This window comes from Chroicocephalus ridibundus, chromosome 1 (assembly GCF_963924245.1).
Source record: "Chroicocephalus ridibundus chromosome 1, bChrRid1.1, whole genome shotgun sequence".
In the NCBI taxonomy this organism is placed as follows: Eukaryota; Metazoa; Chordata; class Aves; order Charadriiformes; family Laridae; genus Chroicocephalus; species Chroicocephalus ridibundus.
This window is the reverse complement of record NC_086284.1, coordinates 88,749,687-88,770,064: the sequence shown is the minus strand read 5'-3', so window position 1 is coordinate 88,770,064 and position 20,378 is coordinate 88,749,687. Positions and strand designations below refer to the sequence as shown.

Here is a 20,378-nt window from a genome sequence, read left to right as displayed (position 1 = left end):
GCTTTGAAGGAGCAAGATATGTGATAAGCATATCCTGCGTGGAGCAGATGCCAGGATACACAGTTTTCTAATACAGTCAGTTACATGTCAAGTTAAATGAGCAGCCTGAGTGTGATGTCTTGCCTTCATGCTTATCCATCTCTGAAGAGATCCTCTGGGTTATGGACAAGACGGCTGTCAAATTTCCTGAGATGATTAAGACACTTTTCCATGGCAAGGAGGCCATGAAATCCAGGACAAGAGGGTTAAATATTCAGAAGAGGCTGCAGAGAATGTGGGTTAGGGAAAGACTATGCTGGGTTTTGACAGTTAGCAACCACTTTCTTACCATCCTTCCTTTTCCTCCTGTTTGCTGTATTTTTTCAATGTATTTTGCTTCATATGAAGTGCTAAGCATTTCAGAAAAAGTGTTCTCAAAGTGCAGAGAGACATCTTTGTCCTGATTTGAATATTTTGAAAATAAAACCATAGCCAGCTTCCATCTCTTCTCTGACTATATTTGCAGAGATGTAACCATTGTCTCGGGCCCACTCTTTTTATTGCACATGCCAGAGTTATATTGGAAGAGAACAGGTGGATGAATAGTACCACGATTAATCACGGTTCAATCGTGCTATGATATTATCTGTAGGCATATCAGATGTACACTATATTTATATGGAACAACACTCAGTCATACATTATGAATTCTGTTGAGAAGCAGCCATATGACCAGGAGAAAGTCGCATTTTTAGAAACTGTTAACTAGCACAGAGAGTCAAACGTGGGCTATTTGCAGTGCAGCCTGGGTAAGGTGGCAGAAGAGGCAGAATTCATAATGAATAAATTGGATATCGCTACCCAAATAGAGACAGCTGAGATTTCCATTTTCTTGCTTGGAGGGGAGCCCGTTCTCAGTGTCTCCCAGATCACAGAGCTTGCTGCTAATGCATTAAAAGCAAAGAAATCAATCTGAGAGAGCTTAGTGATGGGTACTGCTTCAGGAGCAGCAGCATTTGACTTGCCCCAGCCCCATCACCCCCACACTCCCCATCCTTGTTCCCACCATACAAAAGTGGGGAGCCACACGGCGGAGGAGCTCACAGCAGAGGAGAAATAACCTACCCAGCCTTCGCACATCTGCGAGGACCACTAAACACCGCCTCAGTTGACTGGCATCTCTGGGCACATCTTCTCTTTCAGCTGAAGAGCAGCAGCATGGAGCAGTGCCGTTTGCCTTGCAGAGCTTCAAACTGCCTGAGTGCCAGGAAAATCCCTGAAAAATCCCCAAAAAGCTGAAATTACAGCCAAGCTATGTCCCTTTGCTGGGGCTTTCAAACAAACCTGAGATCTGGGCAAAGCCCTCGCTGGGGTTTAGCTCTAGGCAGCTGCTGAAGCAAAAGGGGATGATTCTCTCTCGGTAACTTTTATTGTAGTTTAGTTTTGAAGTGGCGAGTGCAGCAGGTGGTAGCGGAGGAGCGTTGGCAGGATGGTCATCCGTCCATCCGTCTGTCCGGCCAGCCGTCCATCCCCACTCCAGCTGGGGGGCTCGCCTCAGCCCCCGGGCACAGCGGAGTGGGAGGAGGGAGAAGGCACCACGCTGGGCAAGGGTTACTTGGGTTTTAAGTGCCAAGGAGCTTCTTGTCTTTACCAGCAAAGGCAGCAGGGCATCACCTCCCTCTGTACAAAAAGGACTTGTGTAAGTTAACCAGCTGTATTTTTTCCCTTTCACTGCAATAGCAGAAGCAGGTATCCCGTGCTGCTGCCCTCTGGGTTTCCCTGGCTACCACAGAAATGTGCCTTTTTACTTTCCCCACCCTCTTCTCAGTAGTAACAGTCTGTCCTGCGGCTCCTTCAGCCATGGGAACTGCTAAAGTGCAAAAGAGTCTTTTCCGACAATCATTTCTCTTCTTGTGCTCACTGGGTTTGTCATTAATAAAGGGTATTTTTGTTTTTCAAAGCTTTAGTTTTCAAATGAAATTGTGATTTTACTAACTCTACTTATGATTCTAGTAGAGAACGTTGCCCAAAGGGTTAACTCTGAATCTACTTGCTTTACACCCTGGGTTGTTAGTGGAGGTCTTTTTTGGAGTGGGAGGGGGTGAGGTTTTTTTATTATTATTTTTTAATGGGAAAGAAGGGGAAATAATTGTTACACTGAGACAAATCACAGTCAAAACATATATCTAAATACTGAACCGTGACAGTAACTCTTCAGGGAAACTAGAGGGCAGACTTTTAAAATACTTCAAGCTCTGTAAAAATGTAGATAGGTACCTCATCGGCTTCCCAGAAAAACGTTAAGTGCCTAATTCCTAGGGGGTTTGCATGTTTAACCAGCTAAATGCTTTCAAAATACTGTCCTGAGATGGCTCAGGAAGCTTATTGCAGGAAAATAATAGTTGTTGCTGTGTGTCATCAGCCAAGCAGCTCCTATTGTAAGTCTGCTAATTATTATACCCAATATAAAGGAGTTGCCTTTTCCCTGTGCCTCCCTTTGTCTCAAAGTTGTTGTGTCATGAATTATGTCTTATTGTGTACTAGAAATCACTTTGGACTGGACAGGGTTTTTTAAATTATTATTACATGTGTGAGTATTGCTTAGCATCTGCGTGGGGCTTGGCTTCCGACCCGTTCATTGTGGGATGTTTACAAAGAACCTTGCAGTGGCAGAGAAAAATGGAGAGAAGTGAACCCTCATGGTCGAATCGCCAAGAAGGAAATTAAATTATTAGAAAATGTATTTGGATTTTTTTTTTTTAACGTCTCATGATCCAGTCTTTAAGTCTGTGGGAGATGGGGCGTACGAGTGTTTGGCATCAGACACCTGAATGAAGGTAGAGATCAATGCAGCAGGAGACTGAGATGAAGCGAAGGCTGTGGAACCGGTTTGGACGTGCCAATTGATGTTATACTGCAGAGCTGGGCACAGCTGGACCTCAAAGGTGCAGGAATAGCTGGAGTAAAACCATACTATTTAGAGTTTTAAAAAAGCCAGAGTATTTCTCTCCTGATTTGAGAAACTAGCTGTCTCCAGCAACTTCTGGATGGCAGGAGTGTTGAGCAGGAATTAGGGTTTCCGAGTCTGGCAGACCTGAAATTGTCAGCCCTTGGAAACCCCTGTCAAAGAGCTACACCAGCCTGTTGGCAGCCTGCCGGGGAGCCAGCACGGCAGCTGATAAGAAACTGCCCAGATCAGTCATGCTCAATGTTCCATGTTGCATCAGGAGAATTGCTGAAAGCAAGATGTTTCCATAAAAAGTTACACTTTCAAAGCATAAACCTTTCCCAGTGGAGAAATGTTCCACCAGAAAATGTTGGACCAGTTTGACTCTTGGCATACTCTAAGGTACAAAAGCTCATTGCATTTTAAATAAACTTCGGCAGCCTCAGCCCATGCCAACTCCCAAACAACAAATCAAGCAAACTTGACTTTTTCTCCTGTAATTATCCAACCTAGTAATTCTCTTGTCATTTTCCCCTTTTGCTCCACTGAAGGAAGAAAGATTGTGTTTGCATTACACCAAGATGCTGTTTGCTTCTAGGTTCATTGCCCTGGAATTTGAAATTCATAAACAGTCATGATATAAATATATATAGCTTTGATCCCAAATTGCGTCTGCACAAACGGCACCAAAATTCAATTACCTTTAGGAGACACATGATCAGACTGGTTTATAAAACACTTTTTTGACATAGTCCTTTCCAAAACCAGCATGAAATGCACATTTTTTTCAGGGGCAAATGAAAGACAAAGTCTGCCTTGCCAAGGTTTGAACACACGGCTATTGAAAGTCTAACAAGTTAACACCTAATGCTTAGACCTTTTCCCTGAAACATTAAAGTTGCATGAGAGATGAAGAGTATTTGCAACGAAAAATGAATGGCAGAGCTAGAGGAAGATCCTGGAGGATATGTGAATTCTGAAGAATAATGAAATAAAAGTGTCCAGACAATGTTAAAATCTGGTAGGAACTGAAAAAACAGGCAGTACGGAAGCCTTTAAGGGGGAGTGTTTATGTGTTCGTCGGTGCAGATGAATTAACATACTGTACAGCCAGCCTTATATTGTGCTACCTGAAAACTACAATTTATAACTATTTTCCCCTGACCATCTCATATCTGCAAAATTATGTGTGGTTACAAAACTAACACAGTAATGCCGATTCATCTTTTGTACATACCAGCGTGTCTCTGAAGTAACCTACCTCACTTTAAGTATAGGGGAAAGAAAATTTGGTACCTATAACTTAACTTTTGAATATGAATAACCGCTATTAGGCTAAGTGTTCCATCTTATCTGATTAACTGATGGTTATGTGAGTCATTTATCAACTTAATAGTGTTTTAATATGTGCTTTTTGTCATTCAGTTCCTCAACTTTTTTTGAAAAGGAAAAAGCCATTCGCTCCACAAATGTCAGTGGGCAACAAAGACCAATGGCACTTCAGAAATGCCATTAGTGAGGGCACGTAATTGTGGACTCCACAGGAACCAGCAACGTGCCAGATATTTCACTTCCCGCAGCCTTTGCCCCTGCAACTCTACCACCTCCCGCAAAATAAAAATTCAAAATCTCTTGCTTACAATTTTTTATTTAAAAAATACAAATAACTTTCTAAACAGTATGTGGAAACCACGCAGACGCCAAGCAGTGTTGCTTACCCCTGGGCATGCATCTCTGGAGGAAATGCCAACTTATCAGGAGTATTTAAGTGGCAGCCAGCATGACAATAACAAAAGACATGAGCATTCAGGTGTGAAATCAGAGAACCTTTCCAGCAGAAACATTTTGCTGTGTGATATGTTGCCTTCAGATTTGTGAGAAAGTTTTGTACATAATTTAGAGTGAAGCTTTAATATTTGATTGGAGAGCTAGCACCAAATGAAGTGCCAGCGTAAAAGAAGTCCAAGGCAAATGCCTTCTTCCAGAATCTCTTTCGTGGGCTAAAACAACTTACTTGAAAATCATTGCTCGTCATTTAATTATGTAGCACTGTTACGCATTTTAGAGTTCATATGGCGTGAAACAGCATGATCTTGAGGGTGATAGCCCACTCCCACAACGCCTTTTATTGCACGGCTTGAGGGACTACAATAAGACTGCTGAAAGGATTCAACTGGAAGAGTCTTTACCCTACCATAACAATGTTAGTAAAAATAAAGTCACATTTCTCCGAATTTCAGCCTCCCCAAATCAACAATTTTCCTAGAAAAATGAATCTGGGTGGCCTGAATTTTCACAGAAAAGCCCAGAGCATCTGGGGATTTTCAATTTCCTGAGAAAGAATCCAAATTTTTAAACTAAATCGGGCACTTTTTGCGAGTAGCTTTCTTCTGTTAGATTCCCAGCTTCCTGTCCACCTCGAATAACAAACAACATTTCTAAGTATTTCTGACACCTGTTGTTCAGTGTCTTCAGAGCCTTGACACTACCGGTCTGGTGCAGACAAAGGCCATTAAGATTGTTACAAAATTGTGTAGCCTGAGCTACTGACTGAGGATTTACAGGGCTGCGAGATGCCACACCAAACGTCCTCCTGGGCAGAGTTCCTGGTGCTGGCGGGCCCATGCAGCTCTCTGTAGGTCACTCTGAGCCAACTACCTGGCCAAGGCATGTGCGAGGCTGGTGGGGTGAAGCTTCCACCGAAGTGCATGGGACTGTCACGAGAGCAGGCAGCAAGGTTTTGAGAAGTGCAAAACGCGTTTGGTCCCCCTGCTTGTGCTGCCCTATGTGGGACATGAGAGGGTTTGACTTTCCAGAGCCATAATGCTTGTGGTGAGCGAGGTCATGGTACAACCCAAAGGCTCTGGAGCCCGCACTCGTAAGTCACTTTTCGAACAAACAAGGAATTCTGGTTTTTTCACTTTATAATAATTTGACTGTGTTTAATCCAGGTTACACAGCACAGTACCAGTTATTGTGTTCTTGCCTCTTGTACTTTAGCCGCAGACACCTGCAAGGCACTTCCCCCCCGCCAGTTATCTCTGTGGTGGGCTACCAAGCGCTGACTGTAGGGAGTCTTTGCGGCAAGAGCACTCACCACCATATACATTTTCTCCTAGCTGGAAACTTTGCTTTCAGAGACACATCCTGGTTGAGAAACCCCAGTCATGCAATTAACTCTCAGCAGGTGCATTTCATATTGCATCAATGAGTGCTTCCTTACAGAGCCTTTGTCACACTCACTACAACAAAGATGTCCTGTTGTTTCAAAAGCCAGGGGTTTTTGGACTTTTTTAGTAGTTGATTTTTATTGCTGCTTTTTTTTCTGTGCTGAAAGTCTTATGAATCATCATTTTATTTCTAATAGTGCTTAGTCTGGCCCCTTCTGCCTGTATCTTTGTCCTGTAGACATCACAGTTACCAGTCTGAGGGGTTGGTTTTTTTCAGAAGGGGAGCTAGAAACATCTTTTAAATTTCATGGTGCATCACCACCCAGGTGCATTTCTACTGGCTATTTTTCGCCCTGTGCCTGCAAGCTGCTAAGTGATTTTGGTTATCACTGGAAAAATCAATAGGATTTGTAGCACCTTGAAGGAGGTAATAAGCACTTTGCAGGATCAGCTCTTGGGCCTTGGCTTCCTCACTGATGAATTTGCTATGACAATAATTCCTGAAGTTTCACAGCCTCTGTTAGCCTTTGTCTTGAGAATCTGAGTTGCTATTATGGGGAATGAAAATGAAATAAAACTAAACTGTCCTGGAAATCCTTTTCTAATCTCAGTTGCCATAAATTTTTTACTACTTAAGCTCTTAAAGTCACCTGGCTTCATTAACAGTCTATTTGGGTGTCCTTGCTAATACGATCAGGATGATACCTTAAAAAGGGGACCCAGCCCTTGAGTGATGCCTGCACTGGGAATCAAAAGCCTTTTAAAGCAGAGGTGGTATAGGTGAACGAGAACAGCTTAACATGAACTCAGAGAACAATTTTTTCCCTATATTGATTAATAATTGCAAAAAATAATAATTATAGGCACATGTCTGCATGAACTTAGCAGGGCTTAGTAAAGCGCCACAGAGGAAAACCTTTTTTTTCTCTTCAGAAGGCAGTAATTTAAAAGGTAGTAAAAGTACTGCAGCATAGTTCTCATTAACAGAGGTAGAAAGAGCCACTGCAGCTCCTCGTCAACAACCTTAATGACGGTGTTTGGTATATAATGCCTGATTTTTACTGCAAATCCACAGCTGGAAGCTTGGAGATGCCAAAACCTGGGGTCAGCCCATAATTTCTAAGGGTTTCAGAGATTGTCCTCAGAAGTCAGATCCTTGAAGCCCCTGGACAGAAGGACTCCCACAGGTTCCCAAATGTTGGACCCTGCCATGCAAAACAGGGCTTGGGCCCTTGGAGAGCTGCCACCTCTGGTTGGCTCTCTGGTCCATGGCAAGGAAGGAGGTTTGAGGGAAGAAAAAACCTCTTGAGAAAAACTTCAAGATGTTATAATTTGAGTGGGTCAGCTGCACTGTTGTCTTCTCAAGATAAGAAGATGCCTGCAGCTGGATAAGTGAAGGACAAGTCTCTTGCCAAAAAAATTTTTAAAGAATTTTTTCCTTTTGGGTAACAACTGCCCTAGAGACTAGCTGAACCATCCAAATCACTGGATTTTACTATTGTTACATGGTTAATCCAATGGCAACTAATGGGAAATATTGGTCCGTTGGGGAACTGATAGGCTTCTGTACTTACACAATACTTAGAAATTTGCTTTAGAAAGTTAAAAAATATCTGATGTATAGAACGTAAAGAAGCCAAGTTGCTGTTTCAGCTGGCTTCAACCAGGAGTCCATGCACAAACCTTACTATGAATAATGTTCACATATATGATTTGTTCATGTGTTCTTTTGTTCATGCTTATTAACTCTCTGGGAACCATTTGCATAAACCAGCTGCTGTGCCCAAGCAGTTGCAATCTCCAAATAACTAAGGGAACAACTTAGCAACCGTGCTCTGTTTAATACTTCTGCACTGAGCCAAAAATCCTCCAAAGAGCTTCAGACACATAATGATATCTAATCGGTTTTCTTTACCACTTCAACTGTTATGGCAGCCATTAGGTCAGTGCAACGCCATTCTTCTTAATTGTGTTATGTCAGATAAGTACCTAATTTATACCTTTTGAAAATGCCACAGATTTGTTCCTTATTTGGCAGGAGATAAATCTGCTGCCATATGACGTGAACCTGTTGGAGCGGGTCCAGAGGAGGGCCACAAAAATTATCAGAGGGCTGGAGCACCTCTCCTATGAAGACAGGCTGAGAGACTTGGGGTTGTTCAGCCTGGAGTAGAGAAGGCTCCAGGGAGACTTTATTGTGTCTTTCAGTACTTAAAGAGGGCCTACAGGAAAGATGGGGACAAACTATTTAGCAGGGCCTGTTGCAATAGGACAAGGGGTAATTGTTTTAAACTAAAAGAGGGCAGATTTACATGAGACATAAGGAAGAAATTTTTTATGCTGAGTGTGGTGAAACACTGGCACAGGTTTCCCAGAGAGGTGATAGATGCCCCATCCCTGGAAACATTCAAGGTCAGGTTGGACGGGGCTCTGAGCAACATGATCTAGTTGAAGGTGTCCCTGCTCATTGCAGGGGGGTTGGACTAGAAAAACTTTAAAGTTCCCTTCCAACCCGAACCATTCTATGATTCTATCGCATATTCATTTGAAACACCTCCATTCAATAGCTGTGGCTCCAGTTCTCCGTTCAGAGCCACTGGGTTAAATTGTCTCTTTTGCAAATTCTTTTACTGATAAAGCTTTGTGTCAATGTAGGTAAGAAGAAATTTTATAAAAGGAGGAATGTTTTCACTTGACTGTTTTTTTGTCTTAAATAAAAAGGTCTACTGTGGTTGACTAGACATGCTGTTACACAGTACTCTATTGCAGCTCCCTTGTGCGTGCACTACTGAACCACAAATAGTGGAAAAGGTCAAAACTGTCCTTAGTTTCCCATGTTGTACTGAGAATTTGAGGAACAATATGTATGAGAAAGTGAGCATATGGCTCTCAATAATTTCTTTAGTGGAAAAGACATCATTTTTGTCTGAAATTCTTTGTCAGGCACATCTAAAGAATAAAAGTTCTGATCTTTTTTGTTTTGAAACCCTGTGTGTATGTGTATGCACAACCTGTATCTCCATTTTCCCCAATTTTAGCTGCTTCCCCACATATTTCAATTGACTTTAGGTAAAGTGCAAAAAAAAAAAAAAAGACAAATTATTTAATATTTCCAGTATTTCACAGAATCACAGAATGGTTGAAGTTGGAAGGGACCTCTGGAGGTCATCTGGTCCAACCCCTCTGCTCATGTGGGGCCACCTAGGGCAGGCTGCCCAGGACTGTGCCCAGAAAGTGTAAATGAGAGCAAATATATTTTAAAAAGATATACGAGAGGTGCTCAGATACAGGAGAGTTGCTACTATTATCCTGACAGAAAAGTAACAAATGTGTTGAAATAATTTGCAAAAAGCATGCAAGAAATTTCAATTTAAAGTCGTCTTTTTCATTTAGTCAACCAGCTACCACTGGGAGGGAGTCAAAGGATGAACTCCCATTTGCGACCTAAACCCTCTCTCTGGTGTCCCATCACGGTATTAATATGTTAACCTGGAGCACATTTGACTTCCTAGTGCTTCTTCCGCCATCTGTGTGGACAGTGATTCCAGATACCCTACAAATGTTAAAGCAGTTACACATGAGAAGATGGTCTTAGCAAGTGGTGCTTACCGAAGGAAAGTGAGGGCAGACGAATTAAAGCATATTCCTTGGCTCTTCAGGTTACCGTTTCAGGAGAGACAAGGCTTTTACTAGACTTGTAGGAGAATTAGGGAGTCAAAGGGGACAGTCCAGCTTTATTTCACCAGAGCAATCAAAGTAGACATGACCCTGGATTTACTTTTTTCACCAGTTTTTCCTTCTGAAGGTCAGTGTGTTTGTAATTCTAGGCTAATTCTGCTCCAGACTAACAAAAGTTCATGAACTCTGTCCCCTTCTTACCTTACTGAAACTGATACCCTTTTCATTCCCAGAGTGCTATTTGCTAGGAATGCCCAGATGTCATTTAAAATTTTTGCGAACAAACCCCTTCTCTGGGTCTCCGAACTCCATAGGATGTCATTACCTTAATTCCCTACTTGTATTTTTGAAGAGGCATTTTTTGACCCTTTTTATGAATTTTTTCCAATCAGTGCAAAATCTTGTCCAAGTAGCCAAACCTGTTGTCTATGTGCAATCCCACAGTATGTAATGAAAGCTTGCGGTTGATCATAATCTTTAGAGTTCACATGATTTAAATCATGCTTCACAGCTTGGCTAAACGGCATTGTAGGGAAAAGACCCAGTTCTCCAACTGTAACCCCCCTTCCGCTCCCAAATAGAGGACTTCTTGCTGCCTTTTCTTAAGTGTTGCATGTATGACTGTGATAGTGGTGAGTAAGAGATCTATAAATGGGTTCTGATGAGGAGTAAACATCATGTGGTTGTTCGTTTTGGAAGCTTGTTGAGTGGGAGGCATTTACTGAACCTCAGTGCACTTGTTATAATCACTGATTTTCTATGAAGTGCTAATGGGATATGTCTGTTTGCTCCTTTGTAAAGTTACTTGTTATAAAACAGGCTGCCTTAACAGAATCTTAAGGTTAAATATATAAGGCTGGAAACTGTTCAAATAAAGATAAATTTGATTAAAGACAGGTGATTCATGCATGGCCCTTAATTATATAATAATAGCACCGAATGTGGTCATTTTATTGCAAATATGGAGACAACAGCCAAAATCTGGATTCATTTCATGTTTCGACTTCTTTCAGCTGACATGTTGTGTAAGAACAGAAAATAGTGACAGTTGGAATTACTGGTGCTTTTTTTTAGAGTAAATCTTTCATCTCTTTGCTGTTAACCAGTTTAGGCATATTTTCAGGGAGATTCAACATTAAAAACTATTTTTGAAGGAAAAAAATGTGAGATTTTGCAATTTATTTATTTATTTAGGTGTATTTTTGAAGTTGTATCTATGTTGAATAGCACCAAAATTAAATTATTTTTAACATAAAAATAGCCATTGCTTTTTCCCATGGCTAGAAAACTTGGGGACCCAGTCTTTTTTGTCCCAGAAGCTAACACTGGTATCTCATCGACTGCAATCACAGCCCTGCAGATTCTCAGACACGGAACGAAGAAACTCTTGAGGGCTGAAAAAACACCTAATTCCATGATTCAAAAAAGCTCCTAAAGATGTGCTTATGTCCATCCTTAATCAGGAAAATATTTAAGCATTTGCTGTCAAGTACATCCTTTTCTGTTTTCTTTAAAATGGCAGAGTGTTGTTCAGTAGAATAAGGTTGATTGGATTGGCAAGAGAGGCGCTGGTAGATAAGCTGCAGCAGCTGAAAGAATAACCAGGGAACATAACTGTGAGGATTATTAATGTACCATAAGCAACCTATTTTTGAGTTTACAGACTCCTATTGATCTCTGGAGGAGTTAGAGCTCTAAAAATAACGTGCCTTTGGGAGCCGGGAGAGAAAGAATTGGAGCTGGCTGGAGGGAGGTCTGAGTGGATCAGAGCGTCATGGGGAGATAATAGAGGGTCCACTGACTGCAAAGGGAGTTCAGGTAGCAATTATAAGGAACCAGAGAGCAGAGAGTGCACCTGAGAGAAAGATAATATTATTAGCAGGTGTTAAAATAGCACTGCTTGCAAACAGTGTGCTTTAGACAAAATTTGAGAACAGTGGGCTTGGTTTTCCTCAGCACCTGAGCAAGGAGGCAAGGCTCAGCATCATGACAATTTGGTTGCTCCTGCATTTGGATGGCAAGCGGCAGGGTTCTTGGGGCTGTAGTACTTTTCTTGCTCCTCTCATTAGTTAACTAGTCTTGTGGATGCATGACCTCTTAGAAGACTGGGTTTCCTTTGACTAGAGTTGCTATGGCTCAGTTGTGACTGGGAGAACTGGAGACAGTAGACTTTTTGGAGGGTCCACTGCCTAGTCAGGGTCCTGTGCCATGGGAGGGGGAAGAAGAGAGGTGCTTGCTTGGCTGCCTGTGATATGATGCCAGCTGGGACCTTTTCCCCCTGAGATCATAAAGGTATTAAGTGACTACTTGTCACTTAATATCTTTATTAAAAAGAGATAAACATGTTAAGTAACTACTTGAAAGGACGTTGTAGAGAGGTTGGTGCTGGTTTCTTCTCACAGGTAATTAGCGATAGAACAAGAGGGAATGGCTTCAAGCTGCAACAGGGTAGGTTTAGGCTGGACATTAGGAAAAAATTCTTCACAAAAAGAGTGGTTAGACACTGGAATAGGCTGCCCAGGGAGGTGGTGGAGTCACCATCCCTGAACGTGTTTAAGAGTCGTTTAGATGTGGTGTTAAGGGATATGGTGTAAGGGAGAACTTTGTAGAGTGGAGTTGATGGTTGGACTCAATGATCCCAAGGGTCTTTTCCAACCTAAATGATTCTATGATTCTATTCTATGATATGGGGCCTACAGGAAAGATGGGGAAGGACTCTTTATCAGGGAGTGGAGCAATAGGACGAGGGGTAACGGTTTTAAACTGAAAGAGGAGAGATTTAGATTAGATATTAGGAAGAAATTCTTTCCTGTGAGGGTGGTGCGACGCTGGAACAAAGTGCCTAGGGAAGTTGTGGGTGCCCCGTCCCTGGAAATGTTCAAGACCAGGCTCAATGGACCTTTAAGCAGCCTGGTGTAGTGGGAGGTGTCCCTGCCCATGGTGGGGGGGTTGGAACAGATGATCTTTAAGGGCACCTAATCCGAACCATTCTATGATTCTACGATTCTACAATTCTATGATTCTATATTAAAACTGATTTCAGCAGAAGCTGAGTGTCAAAGGTCTGGGATCTATAACTAAATGAACGGAGGCCAAGGGAGTATGTGAAGAAATGGAGCACGTGGCTAAAAGTAATCCCAGCAGGCAGATTACTTGGATTATTAACAACACAGTAATAGAGTATATAACACCTTGTTGGTTTAGTTGTTAAACTCACTGACAGTTCCACAGCAAAGGAGGGGCAAGCAGTGACCTTGCACCTGGCCGTCATGAGTGGAGGACAGCTTCCCTTGAGACCAAAAAAGGCTCTTCCCAGACTCACAGACTGGCTGGGGCTTGAGAGCACATCTGGAGACCGTCCAGTCCAACCCCCGGCTCAAGACAGGGTCATTGCTCAAGGCCATGCCCGGTCAGGTTTTGAATATCTCCAAGGATGAAGAATCCTCAACCTCTCTGGGCAACCTGCTCCGGTGTTTGACCACCCTGACAGTAAAAGAAGTTTAGTTTCCTGCTTACATGAAATGCCCTGTGTTTCAATTTGTGTCCTGTCATTGGGCACCATGGAGGAAAGTATGGCTCCATCTTCTTTGTACCTTTATCACCAAGATCCCTGGGGGCTCATTGTGCACAGCACAGGATGGCTGGTATTAGGAGCTCAGGAAATTAAGAAAGGCTAAGTACTTGGACAGTAATGTGGGGGAAGACAAGCATGGTATAAAAAAATCCCATATAATCCTAAAAAAACAGAATGCTAAGTTACAGCTGTCCTTCAAGCCACAAACCAGCCCACAATGCATTTGGAGGCAGAACCTGACGTTGGCCTCTTTGAGCAGAAGGATCAGAAAACACTTCTGACACCGAGGACCACATTGTGCTGGGATGTGCCTGCTGTGCTCTGCACACCCTCTCTTCTGATCCTGGTCTTCAGCACATGGGTTTAATCACAGCCAGTAATGTTTTATCCACCCACCACGAGAAAACAGTCACCTTGGGGTATTCAGGAACAGGCACAGGACAGAAGAATACTCGACTCAAACACAAGGAGAGCGTGTGTAGGCAGGCAGTAATCACATAGGACAGGATTACACGTGCCTGCGTATCCTGGGGAGCCATCAAATACAGCCTTACAGTTGGATTTTGCTTTTGAGATCGGAAAGATAAGTGCCTAAAATTACCTGATTGGAAGGAAATTTCAGCTGAAAAAAAACAGTACGTTGCCATACTGAATGAGGCTACAAGACGATACTGTTGTTCGATTGCTAATGTCCACAGAGTGCGTTAGTAGCACTGCATGTGGTTTTATGACCTCTTTCCCATGGACAATGACACCCCCTCACTTTTTTTCAAGTAAAGTTAATTAACTTTTGACTTCTTTATTCAAAAGTCACCAACGCTTTCAAGCAGTTAGTGTAAGCCATGAAGGGTTTCTCTTAATGGCACTTCTTTTCTCCAGGGAAGCGTTTCTTCTCAAAGCTAAGCAATCCCAGCCTTTTGAATGTCCCTCCAATATTTGTTCAAATGTGTATGGCCCACACATGTTCAGGAGCACAGCAAAAGCTCACTTTATGCAACACATTATGAAATATAGAAGGTTGTCATTTTTTTTTCTCTGTCCTGTGGCTTTTCCTCTACTTTCCAAGCATTTGTTAAAGGTTCATGAGTTCAATAACATATACCAAAAATAGAGATATTCCTTCACCCCAAATACTTGAACATTAGCTGATTAAATACATACTCTGAGGAAGCTGGTGTCTTGAACTTTTGAAAGTCAGTCGCAAAACCTGTTTTCCTCGGTATTGAGCTGTCTGGAACTACTGATGCCAACAGCAACCACAGATATCTCTTAACTTCAAAAAGAACAGGAATAGACCCTACGCTGGGCTTCAAATTAGCTGTGACTATGCAGGGAAGACTCACTGTCGACAGGTCAATGGAAATTGCTCTTCATTCACCAGACAGCAGCTAAACACCTCCCACGGACCCCCCTTTTACATAAGTAAATAAATTAGCTCCAGTGGTATTTATACAAACAACACAGGAAAAACTGTGCTACTATGTCTAGAATACTGTCTCAGCGCAGGTCAGTCGTGGAAATTAAAGCAGAAATAGGGGAGGAGTGGAATTGTGACAAAAATAGTTGCAGGAACAGACACACTACCAAAAGAAGAGAGGCTGAAAATCCCTGGGACTGTTCAGTTTGGACAGGAGACAAAGAAAGAGACTCACTAGCAGTAAGGACTCTAAGGGGCAGAGCAGAGAAAGCAAGAGAAGAGGATAACCAAAGCAGCTGAAAAAAGATTTAAGAAGGAATATATATACATATATATATATGTATACCAGTAAATAGTATTTACTGGTAAAATCAAATTATATTTTGACTTTTATCCAACTGATGCATCCCTACTACCTGTGGCATGGTGCTGCTATGTCATACGGAAGGATTTGCCACCGGTGCCTGTGGAAGCAGTGCTGGGGCATCCCTGGGGACGAGTCCATGGGCCCCTGTAGGGTTGGACCCGGCTCACCCCAGGGCAGGGGCAGCCCCAGAGCCCCCCACACCTGCCGGGGCAGCTGGGCAATGGGATGGCGCAGGGGGAGGCACAGCTGCCCTGTACTGAGGGCAAAACTCAAGGCTTGAAAGGCCTGAGCTCTTAAGAGAGTCGTGAAGTTTCGTCAGACAGAGATTTGGAGAGTGGGCGGAAAAAGCTAGTGGATCAAAAAGATTTGTTTCACACCCACTCTGTATTCCCTGAGCTTGGGTGTAAACAAGTACACTCGGTGAAAGCAAAATTGCGGGTGCGGGGCATATACTCCCCCTCGCAACTTCCAGGCACTTTTCTGCATGCTCTCAAAATACCTGTGAGTGTACTGATGAATTATTGATTTCTGGTCTTGTATTTGTCACACAGGTCTGACAGGAGAAACCGAATGGATTCCAATGAATGGAGATAATTTGAAACATTTTATATATTTGTATGAAGACTCTGAACTTCCTAACTCTGCAATATCCCATAGGAAGCATCTTGGTACATTTACATCAACACTTTATTCTTGTCCCTTTTGCTTAACATAGGAAAATACTGCTGAAATAAAACAGAACACAGCAACTAGCAGTGAATGTATGTATATTCAGGAATGATTTTGACTTGAGAACAGGGAATAGTGTAGTTTGAAGTTTGAGCAAAAGTAGAATGAATACTTAAAAAAAAAATTATTTGCAATTAATTTGGTTTCTTCTTTTGAAAAAAAAAATCAATGGGGACAAAAGAGTTTTAAACTGATTTGACAAAATGCAGAATTAATGAGGAATGTAACATCTAATTTCCTGCTGTGTATTCCTGGTTATAGAACAGGAATCTTGTATCATGTGTGGTAAAGGAAATGAAAATATTAAAAGGGATGGTCTCTCTGATGAGTTTAGCTAAATTCTTCTTGTTGTTGTAGAGCCAAAGTATTTCTTTTTCTTGAGAATCTAAAATGCACTGGTGTACTGATATTTATGCATTACCTTTACCTTATACAATGAAAATACAAGATGGGAGCTGGCTGACAGAAAACCTGCAACCTTTATTCAAATAAACAGGTCAAGCAGCCTTGATGGAACACGCTCCTGAGCACAGGCTGAAGCATCACCGCCTCCAAAAGCCCAAATAAAAAGGGGACACTGAAATACTGATGCTGAGCAAAAAGCATGCATGATCACACCAACTCTTGCATACGATGCTTAATCCCTGGCACTTGTTTTATACGGACTGTACATAAATAGAGACTGTTTGATGCATATTCTATTTTTGGAAATGAGATCTTATTGTTAGAGAAATTTAATACACTGTGTCTCCTTGGTCTCTCTTGTGTTATTTACTGTGAAGGGAAAAGAGGAGTTGTTTTGTAACAATATTCTTCTACTGTTGATTGAAAACTGTTCTACATGCTCTGAAACTCTCTGCCTGGCTCTTGTTTATTCAATTAAAATAAAGATAATTATTCTGGTTAGAAAGCAGATTTCAAGTTGAATATTACTAACAATGACATCCCTTTAATTCTTGTTTGCTACATCAAAAAATACAAAAGCTAACCTGCAATATTTTTGTATTTGAAGTTATTACATATACATGCATGGCTTTGAACAGGAAATTAGAAAGGAGCTCTACTTGCTGCAGCTCAATTAAAAGGACATTCTTGTATTTTTTACTTTCAATATGCAATACCGACATTGCTCACTATCCTGCTTCGTCCTTATATGCTTATGTCTGATTTCCTTTAATGCGTTCCTTGGAGGCGAATGTCCCCAAAAAACAGGTTGAAATGAAAGTGTCAAGAGGCAAAATGCATCAGGAGCACCTTTCATTTACATACCGATAAGATTAACATGTCTATTCAATCGAAAATGAACTATTTTCCCCCACACTGCATTATCAGTCACTGATATTGAACTGCATTGTTCCTTCCAGTATGGAAGTGATAAGAAGAGGAGAAAACACAATCCCTTGAGCCAAAGGCATGTTGAAGGCGAGCTGAGTCAGGGCCTCTGCTTTTATTATTCTTTACTCACTTTAAAAATACTAATTTCAGAGAACTGTGGAAAGGTGAAGCCACATTTTTTCCCCTCTTTTCACAGTTAGGAAACTTCATCATTTCTGGGGAAATTCCAGGGGGTGGGCAGAGCTAGGACCACATCCCAGTCATCGTGTCTGAATGTGTAAGTGAAATAAAAAAACACCCACCCCTGACACAGAAGTGTGCTTCTTTTGGCAGATTTCAGCTCCTTGCTACAAAGTGGAGGTGCACCACCAGTGGCCATCGAAATATCTTCATGGTGGGGAGAGGCTAGGCAGAGCTTTTTCTCATCTTCATATTTATTTTAAATGAAATTTCACAATATATGTAACTTCAAACCAACTCAAGGCTGACAGCTATGGGGCGTGGGGATCAGTGAGGACCCCGAGTTAGGTCTTAGCATTATGAGGAATCTTTATTAAAGCATAAAATTAGCATCTAAGTTCTAGAAAAACAGGAGGCTATGAAGGCTCTCTGTGTCTCAGCTAGCTGTTAATGACTGGTCTGATCCATCATGTGCTAGTGATGTTACTTTTCATCGAAGCCTTATGAAAGGGTCTGGTTGTGGGGCATCCACAGACCAGTGAGAGGAGCCCCAAGCAACTCTGCAGTCTATTACTTCTGGCACGGAAAATTTTGCCCCCCAAATGTTAGATTTTGGCACAATTTTAGGGAAAGATTGAGGTCTTGCACTGAAAGATGAGCACAGAAATACATAATAGCAGATCATGCTAAAATCATGCCTGTTTTATATGGTTGTGTGCCAGGCTTTGTCAGTATGAGCCAAGCCCGCTAACAGCTCTACATTAGCACCTCGCTAATGAGATGATACATGACCACCCCTCAACAGTGAAGCCAGAGGAATGGTTGCAGCAAAATAAATAGTTACCGTAACTGAACCACAGAGAAATAAACTACCCTCCACCCCACAACGCCTAACCTGCTTAATGAGGAACTCATGAAATAAAGCAAAATAGCCAGATTTCAGCATCATCCCTATGCTCTGGTCTCCACACGGTGCTGGCATGACAGTAAATCAAAGGGACAGTATTGCCCTGGTGTCATTAAGCTCTGGGCATGTAAAACGGAGGAAGAGTTTCCTTTGTTAACTCCCTTCCCAGTCCTCTGCGCAGTAATTTTTTTTGTCCCAATGCCGAAAGAGAGACTTCTTTAATCTAACTGAACATATTTTTCTGAGAAATTGCTCAACAATGTGGTGGAGACATGTTCTGTTAGAAAACCAGAAATAGTCATTGCGCTGTGCCCAAGGCAAAGGGTTTAGTCTAATGAGACACCAAAACCTCGGCACATTCGGGGGGAGACTTTTAATCATCGGCCACGTGAACAAAAACACACTGTAATGATTCCTCTGATCATCTGCACAGAAAAATCCAAATGCATTGAACTTAGAGGTAAAGATAAAGGTAGAGATAAAATAATAATTACTGTTACCGGGAAACTTTTGGTGAGTTTGAATGTATTTCAATTGCTGACTCTGATTTAATCACTTTCAATTAAAAGATTAAAATGCTTCTGCATTTCTAAGACAAATAGTGTTACTTGCCTTAAAACTCTGGAGGTTTAGCTGTATGCATAACTTGAATTATAGAACTAAACCAGCAGTTTTGCATTTTCTCTGGTGGTGTAAGCTATTATTTTTAGTAGTAAAAGGAAGGCCCCACTCTACTACTTTACTTACTGTACCAGAAAAACATCTGTAGTTACAAGAAACTGTGTTTATGGACGTGAATTCCCAAAATCAACATCTTGAGATACAGTTCATTGAGTTCAGTGGCATCTTACCAGGACTGTGCTCAGTGCAATCACAGGGGCGATAAAGATGGCCTTTCTATTTATCTCTTGTTCCATGCTGTCTGTAAATTATTTATGGGAAGATGTAATAAAAATCCAGCACTTTGGCCATTTTGTATTATAAAAAATTGATGTTGAGAGAAGAGAATCAGAGAAGGCTGTCCAAGGAAAGTAGTTGTGTTTATCTTGGTAATAGCTTTAGGGCCAAAATGTTGAAACAATTTTCTTTTGCCCTTGTGACTAAGTCCTGGTTTCCCTGTGTGCACATTTAATTTGAATGAAATTCTGCTTTATAAGTGAAACAGATGATTGAGCAATGTGCTTGGCAAAAAAATCCTAATTTTGGTATACAAGCTGCCTAGTCCTACTGGTGCATGAATAATTACAAAGGAAATTCCCCCTAATGCCAGTTTTTTGGCCCTCAGCAAGTACTGCAGCTTTGCTCCTTAATTTCCCCCCCCCTCGACAAAACAGTTCTCTGGAGACAAAAAACTAAGAGTTGGATATAAGATCAGTCAGACTTGGTAAAATACAGTTTTCCTGAGTCTTTGGAAGCAGTCTAAAGCCATTTATAAAATAAACACATCTGTTCACGTTGTACTCGCTTCCCACTACGTTACTTTGCAGTAACTATGAAATGGGTGTTTTCAAAGATATCCTACAGAAGACTGGTGACTAACTGCAAGTGCAATAGCAAAGTGACAATGTTCTGCCCCTGATACCAACCGCGGGTCTCATATGCACCAGTGTTTGATAAATCTTGTCTGCTTACTAATTAAATTTGATTTTGTCTTGATGTCGTACTGTGAAAAGTGACCTAATTCTTTGCTGTGTTTTTAGTGAAACTGAAATTCAATTTGTCTTTCTTACAGATGCTGCATTCTTAGTAAATGTTTTTTGCAGGTACTGCAATAGTTCCTATTGAGAGTATTCAGCCAATACAGTGGTTCTTCATTTTCATATAATGCTTATGACTTCCCTAGCTGATCATTTGCGGGATCAGAATGGGTCTTAACAGATCTCCCTTCTGTCAGAAGACTGATAATGCCAGCCCTGACCTGAGCAGAAATGCAGAAGTCAGCATGCAGCTCAACTGGACTTTGTAATCATGCTGCACACAGTATTTTCTGTCCTTCTTAGCACACAGATGTTGATCAGGTGATCCTCCTGTACTCAGCCGGCACTGGAGAGGCCCCACCTCGAGTACTGTGTTCAGTTTTGGGCCCCTCACTACA

At 41.7% G+C, this 20,378-nt stretch overlaps 1 protein-coding gene across 5 annotated transcripts in view; it reads left to right on the top strand.

Annotated features, from left to right (window-relative positions):
- SMPX (small muscle protein X-linked) overlaps positions 1-19,892 on the top strand; it is a 44,854-nt gene extending 24,962 nt beyond the window's left edge. For 4 of the 5 annotated variants that reach the window (XM_063343049.1, XM_063343040.1, XM_063343032.1 and 1 more), the window contains exon 5: positions 15,684-19,892. The gene's annotated coding sequence lies outside the window, so the exon portion shown is untranslated. The remainder of the gene's footprint in view (positions 1-15,683) is intronic. The other variant, XM_063343012.1, reaches the window with a different exon arrangement.
- Positions 19,893-20,378: the final 486 nt, after the last annotated feature.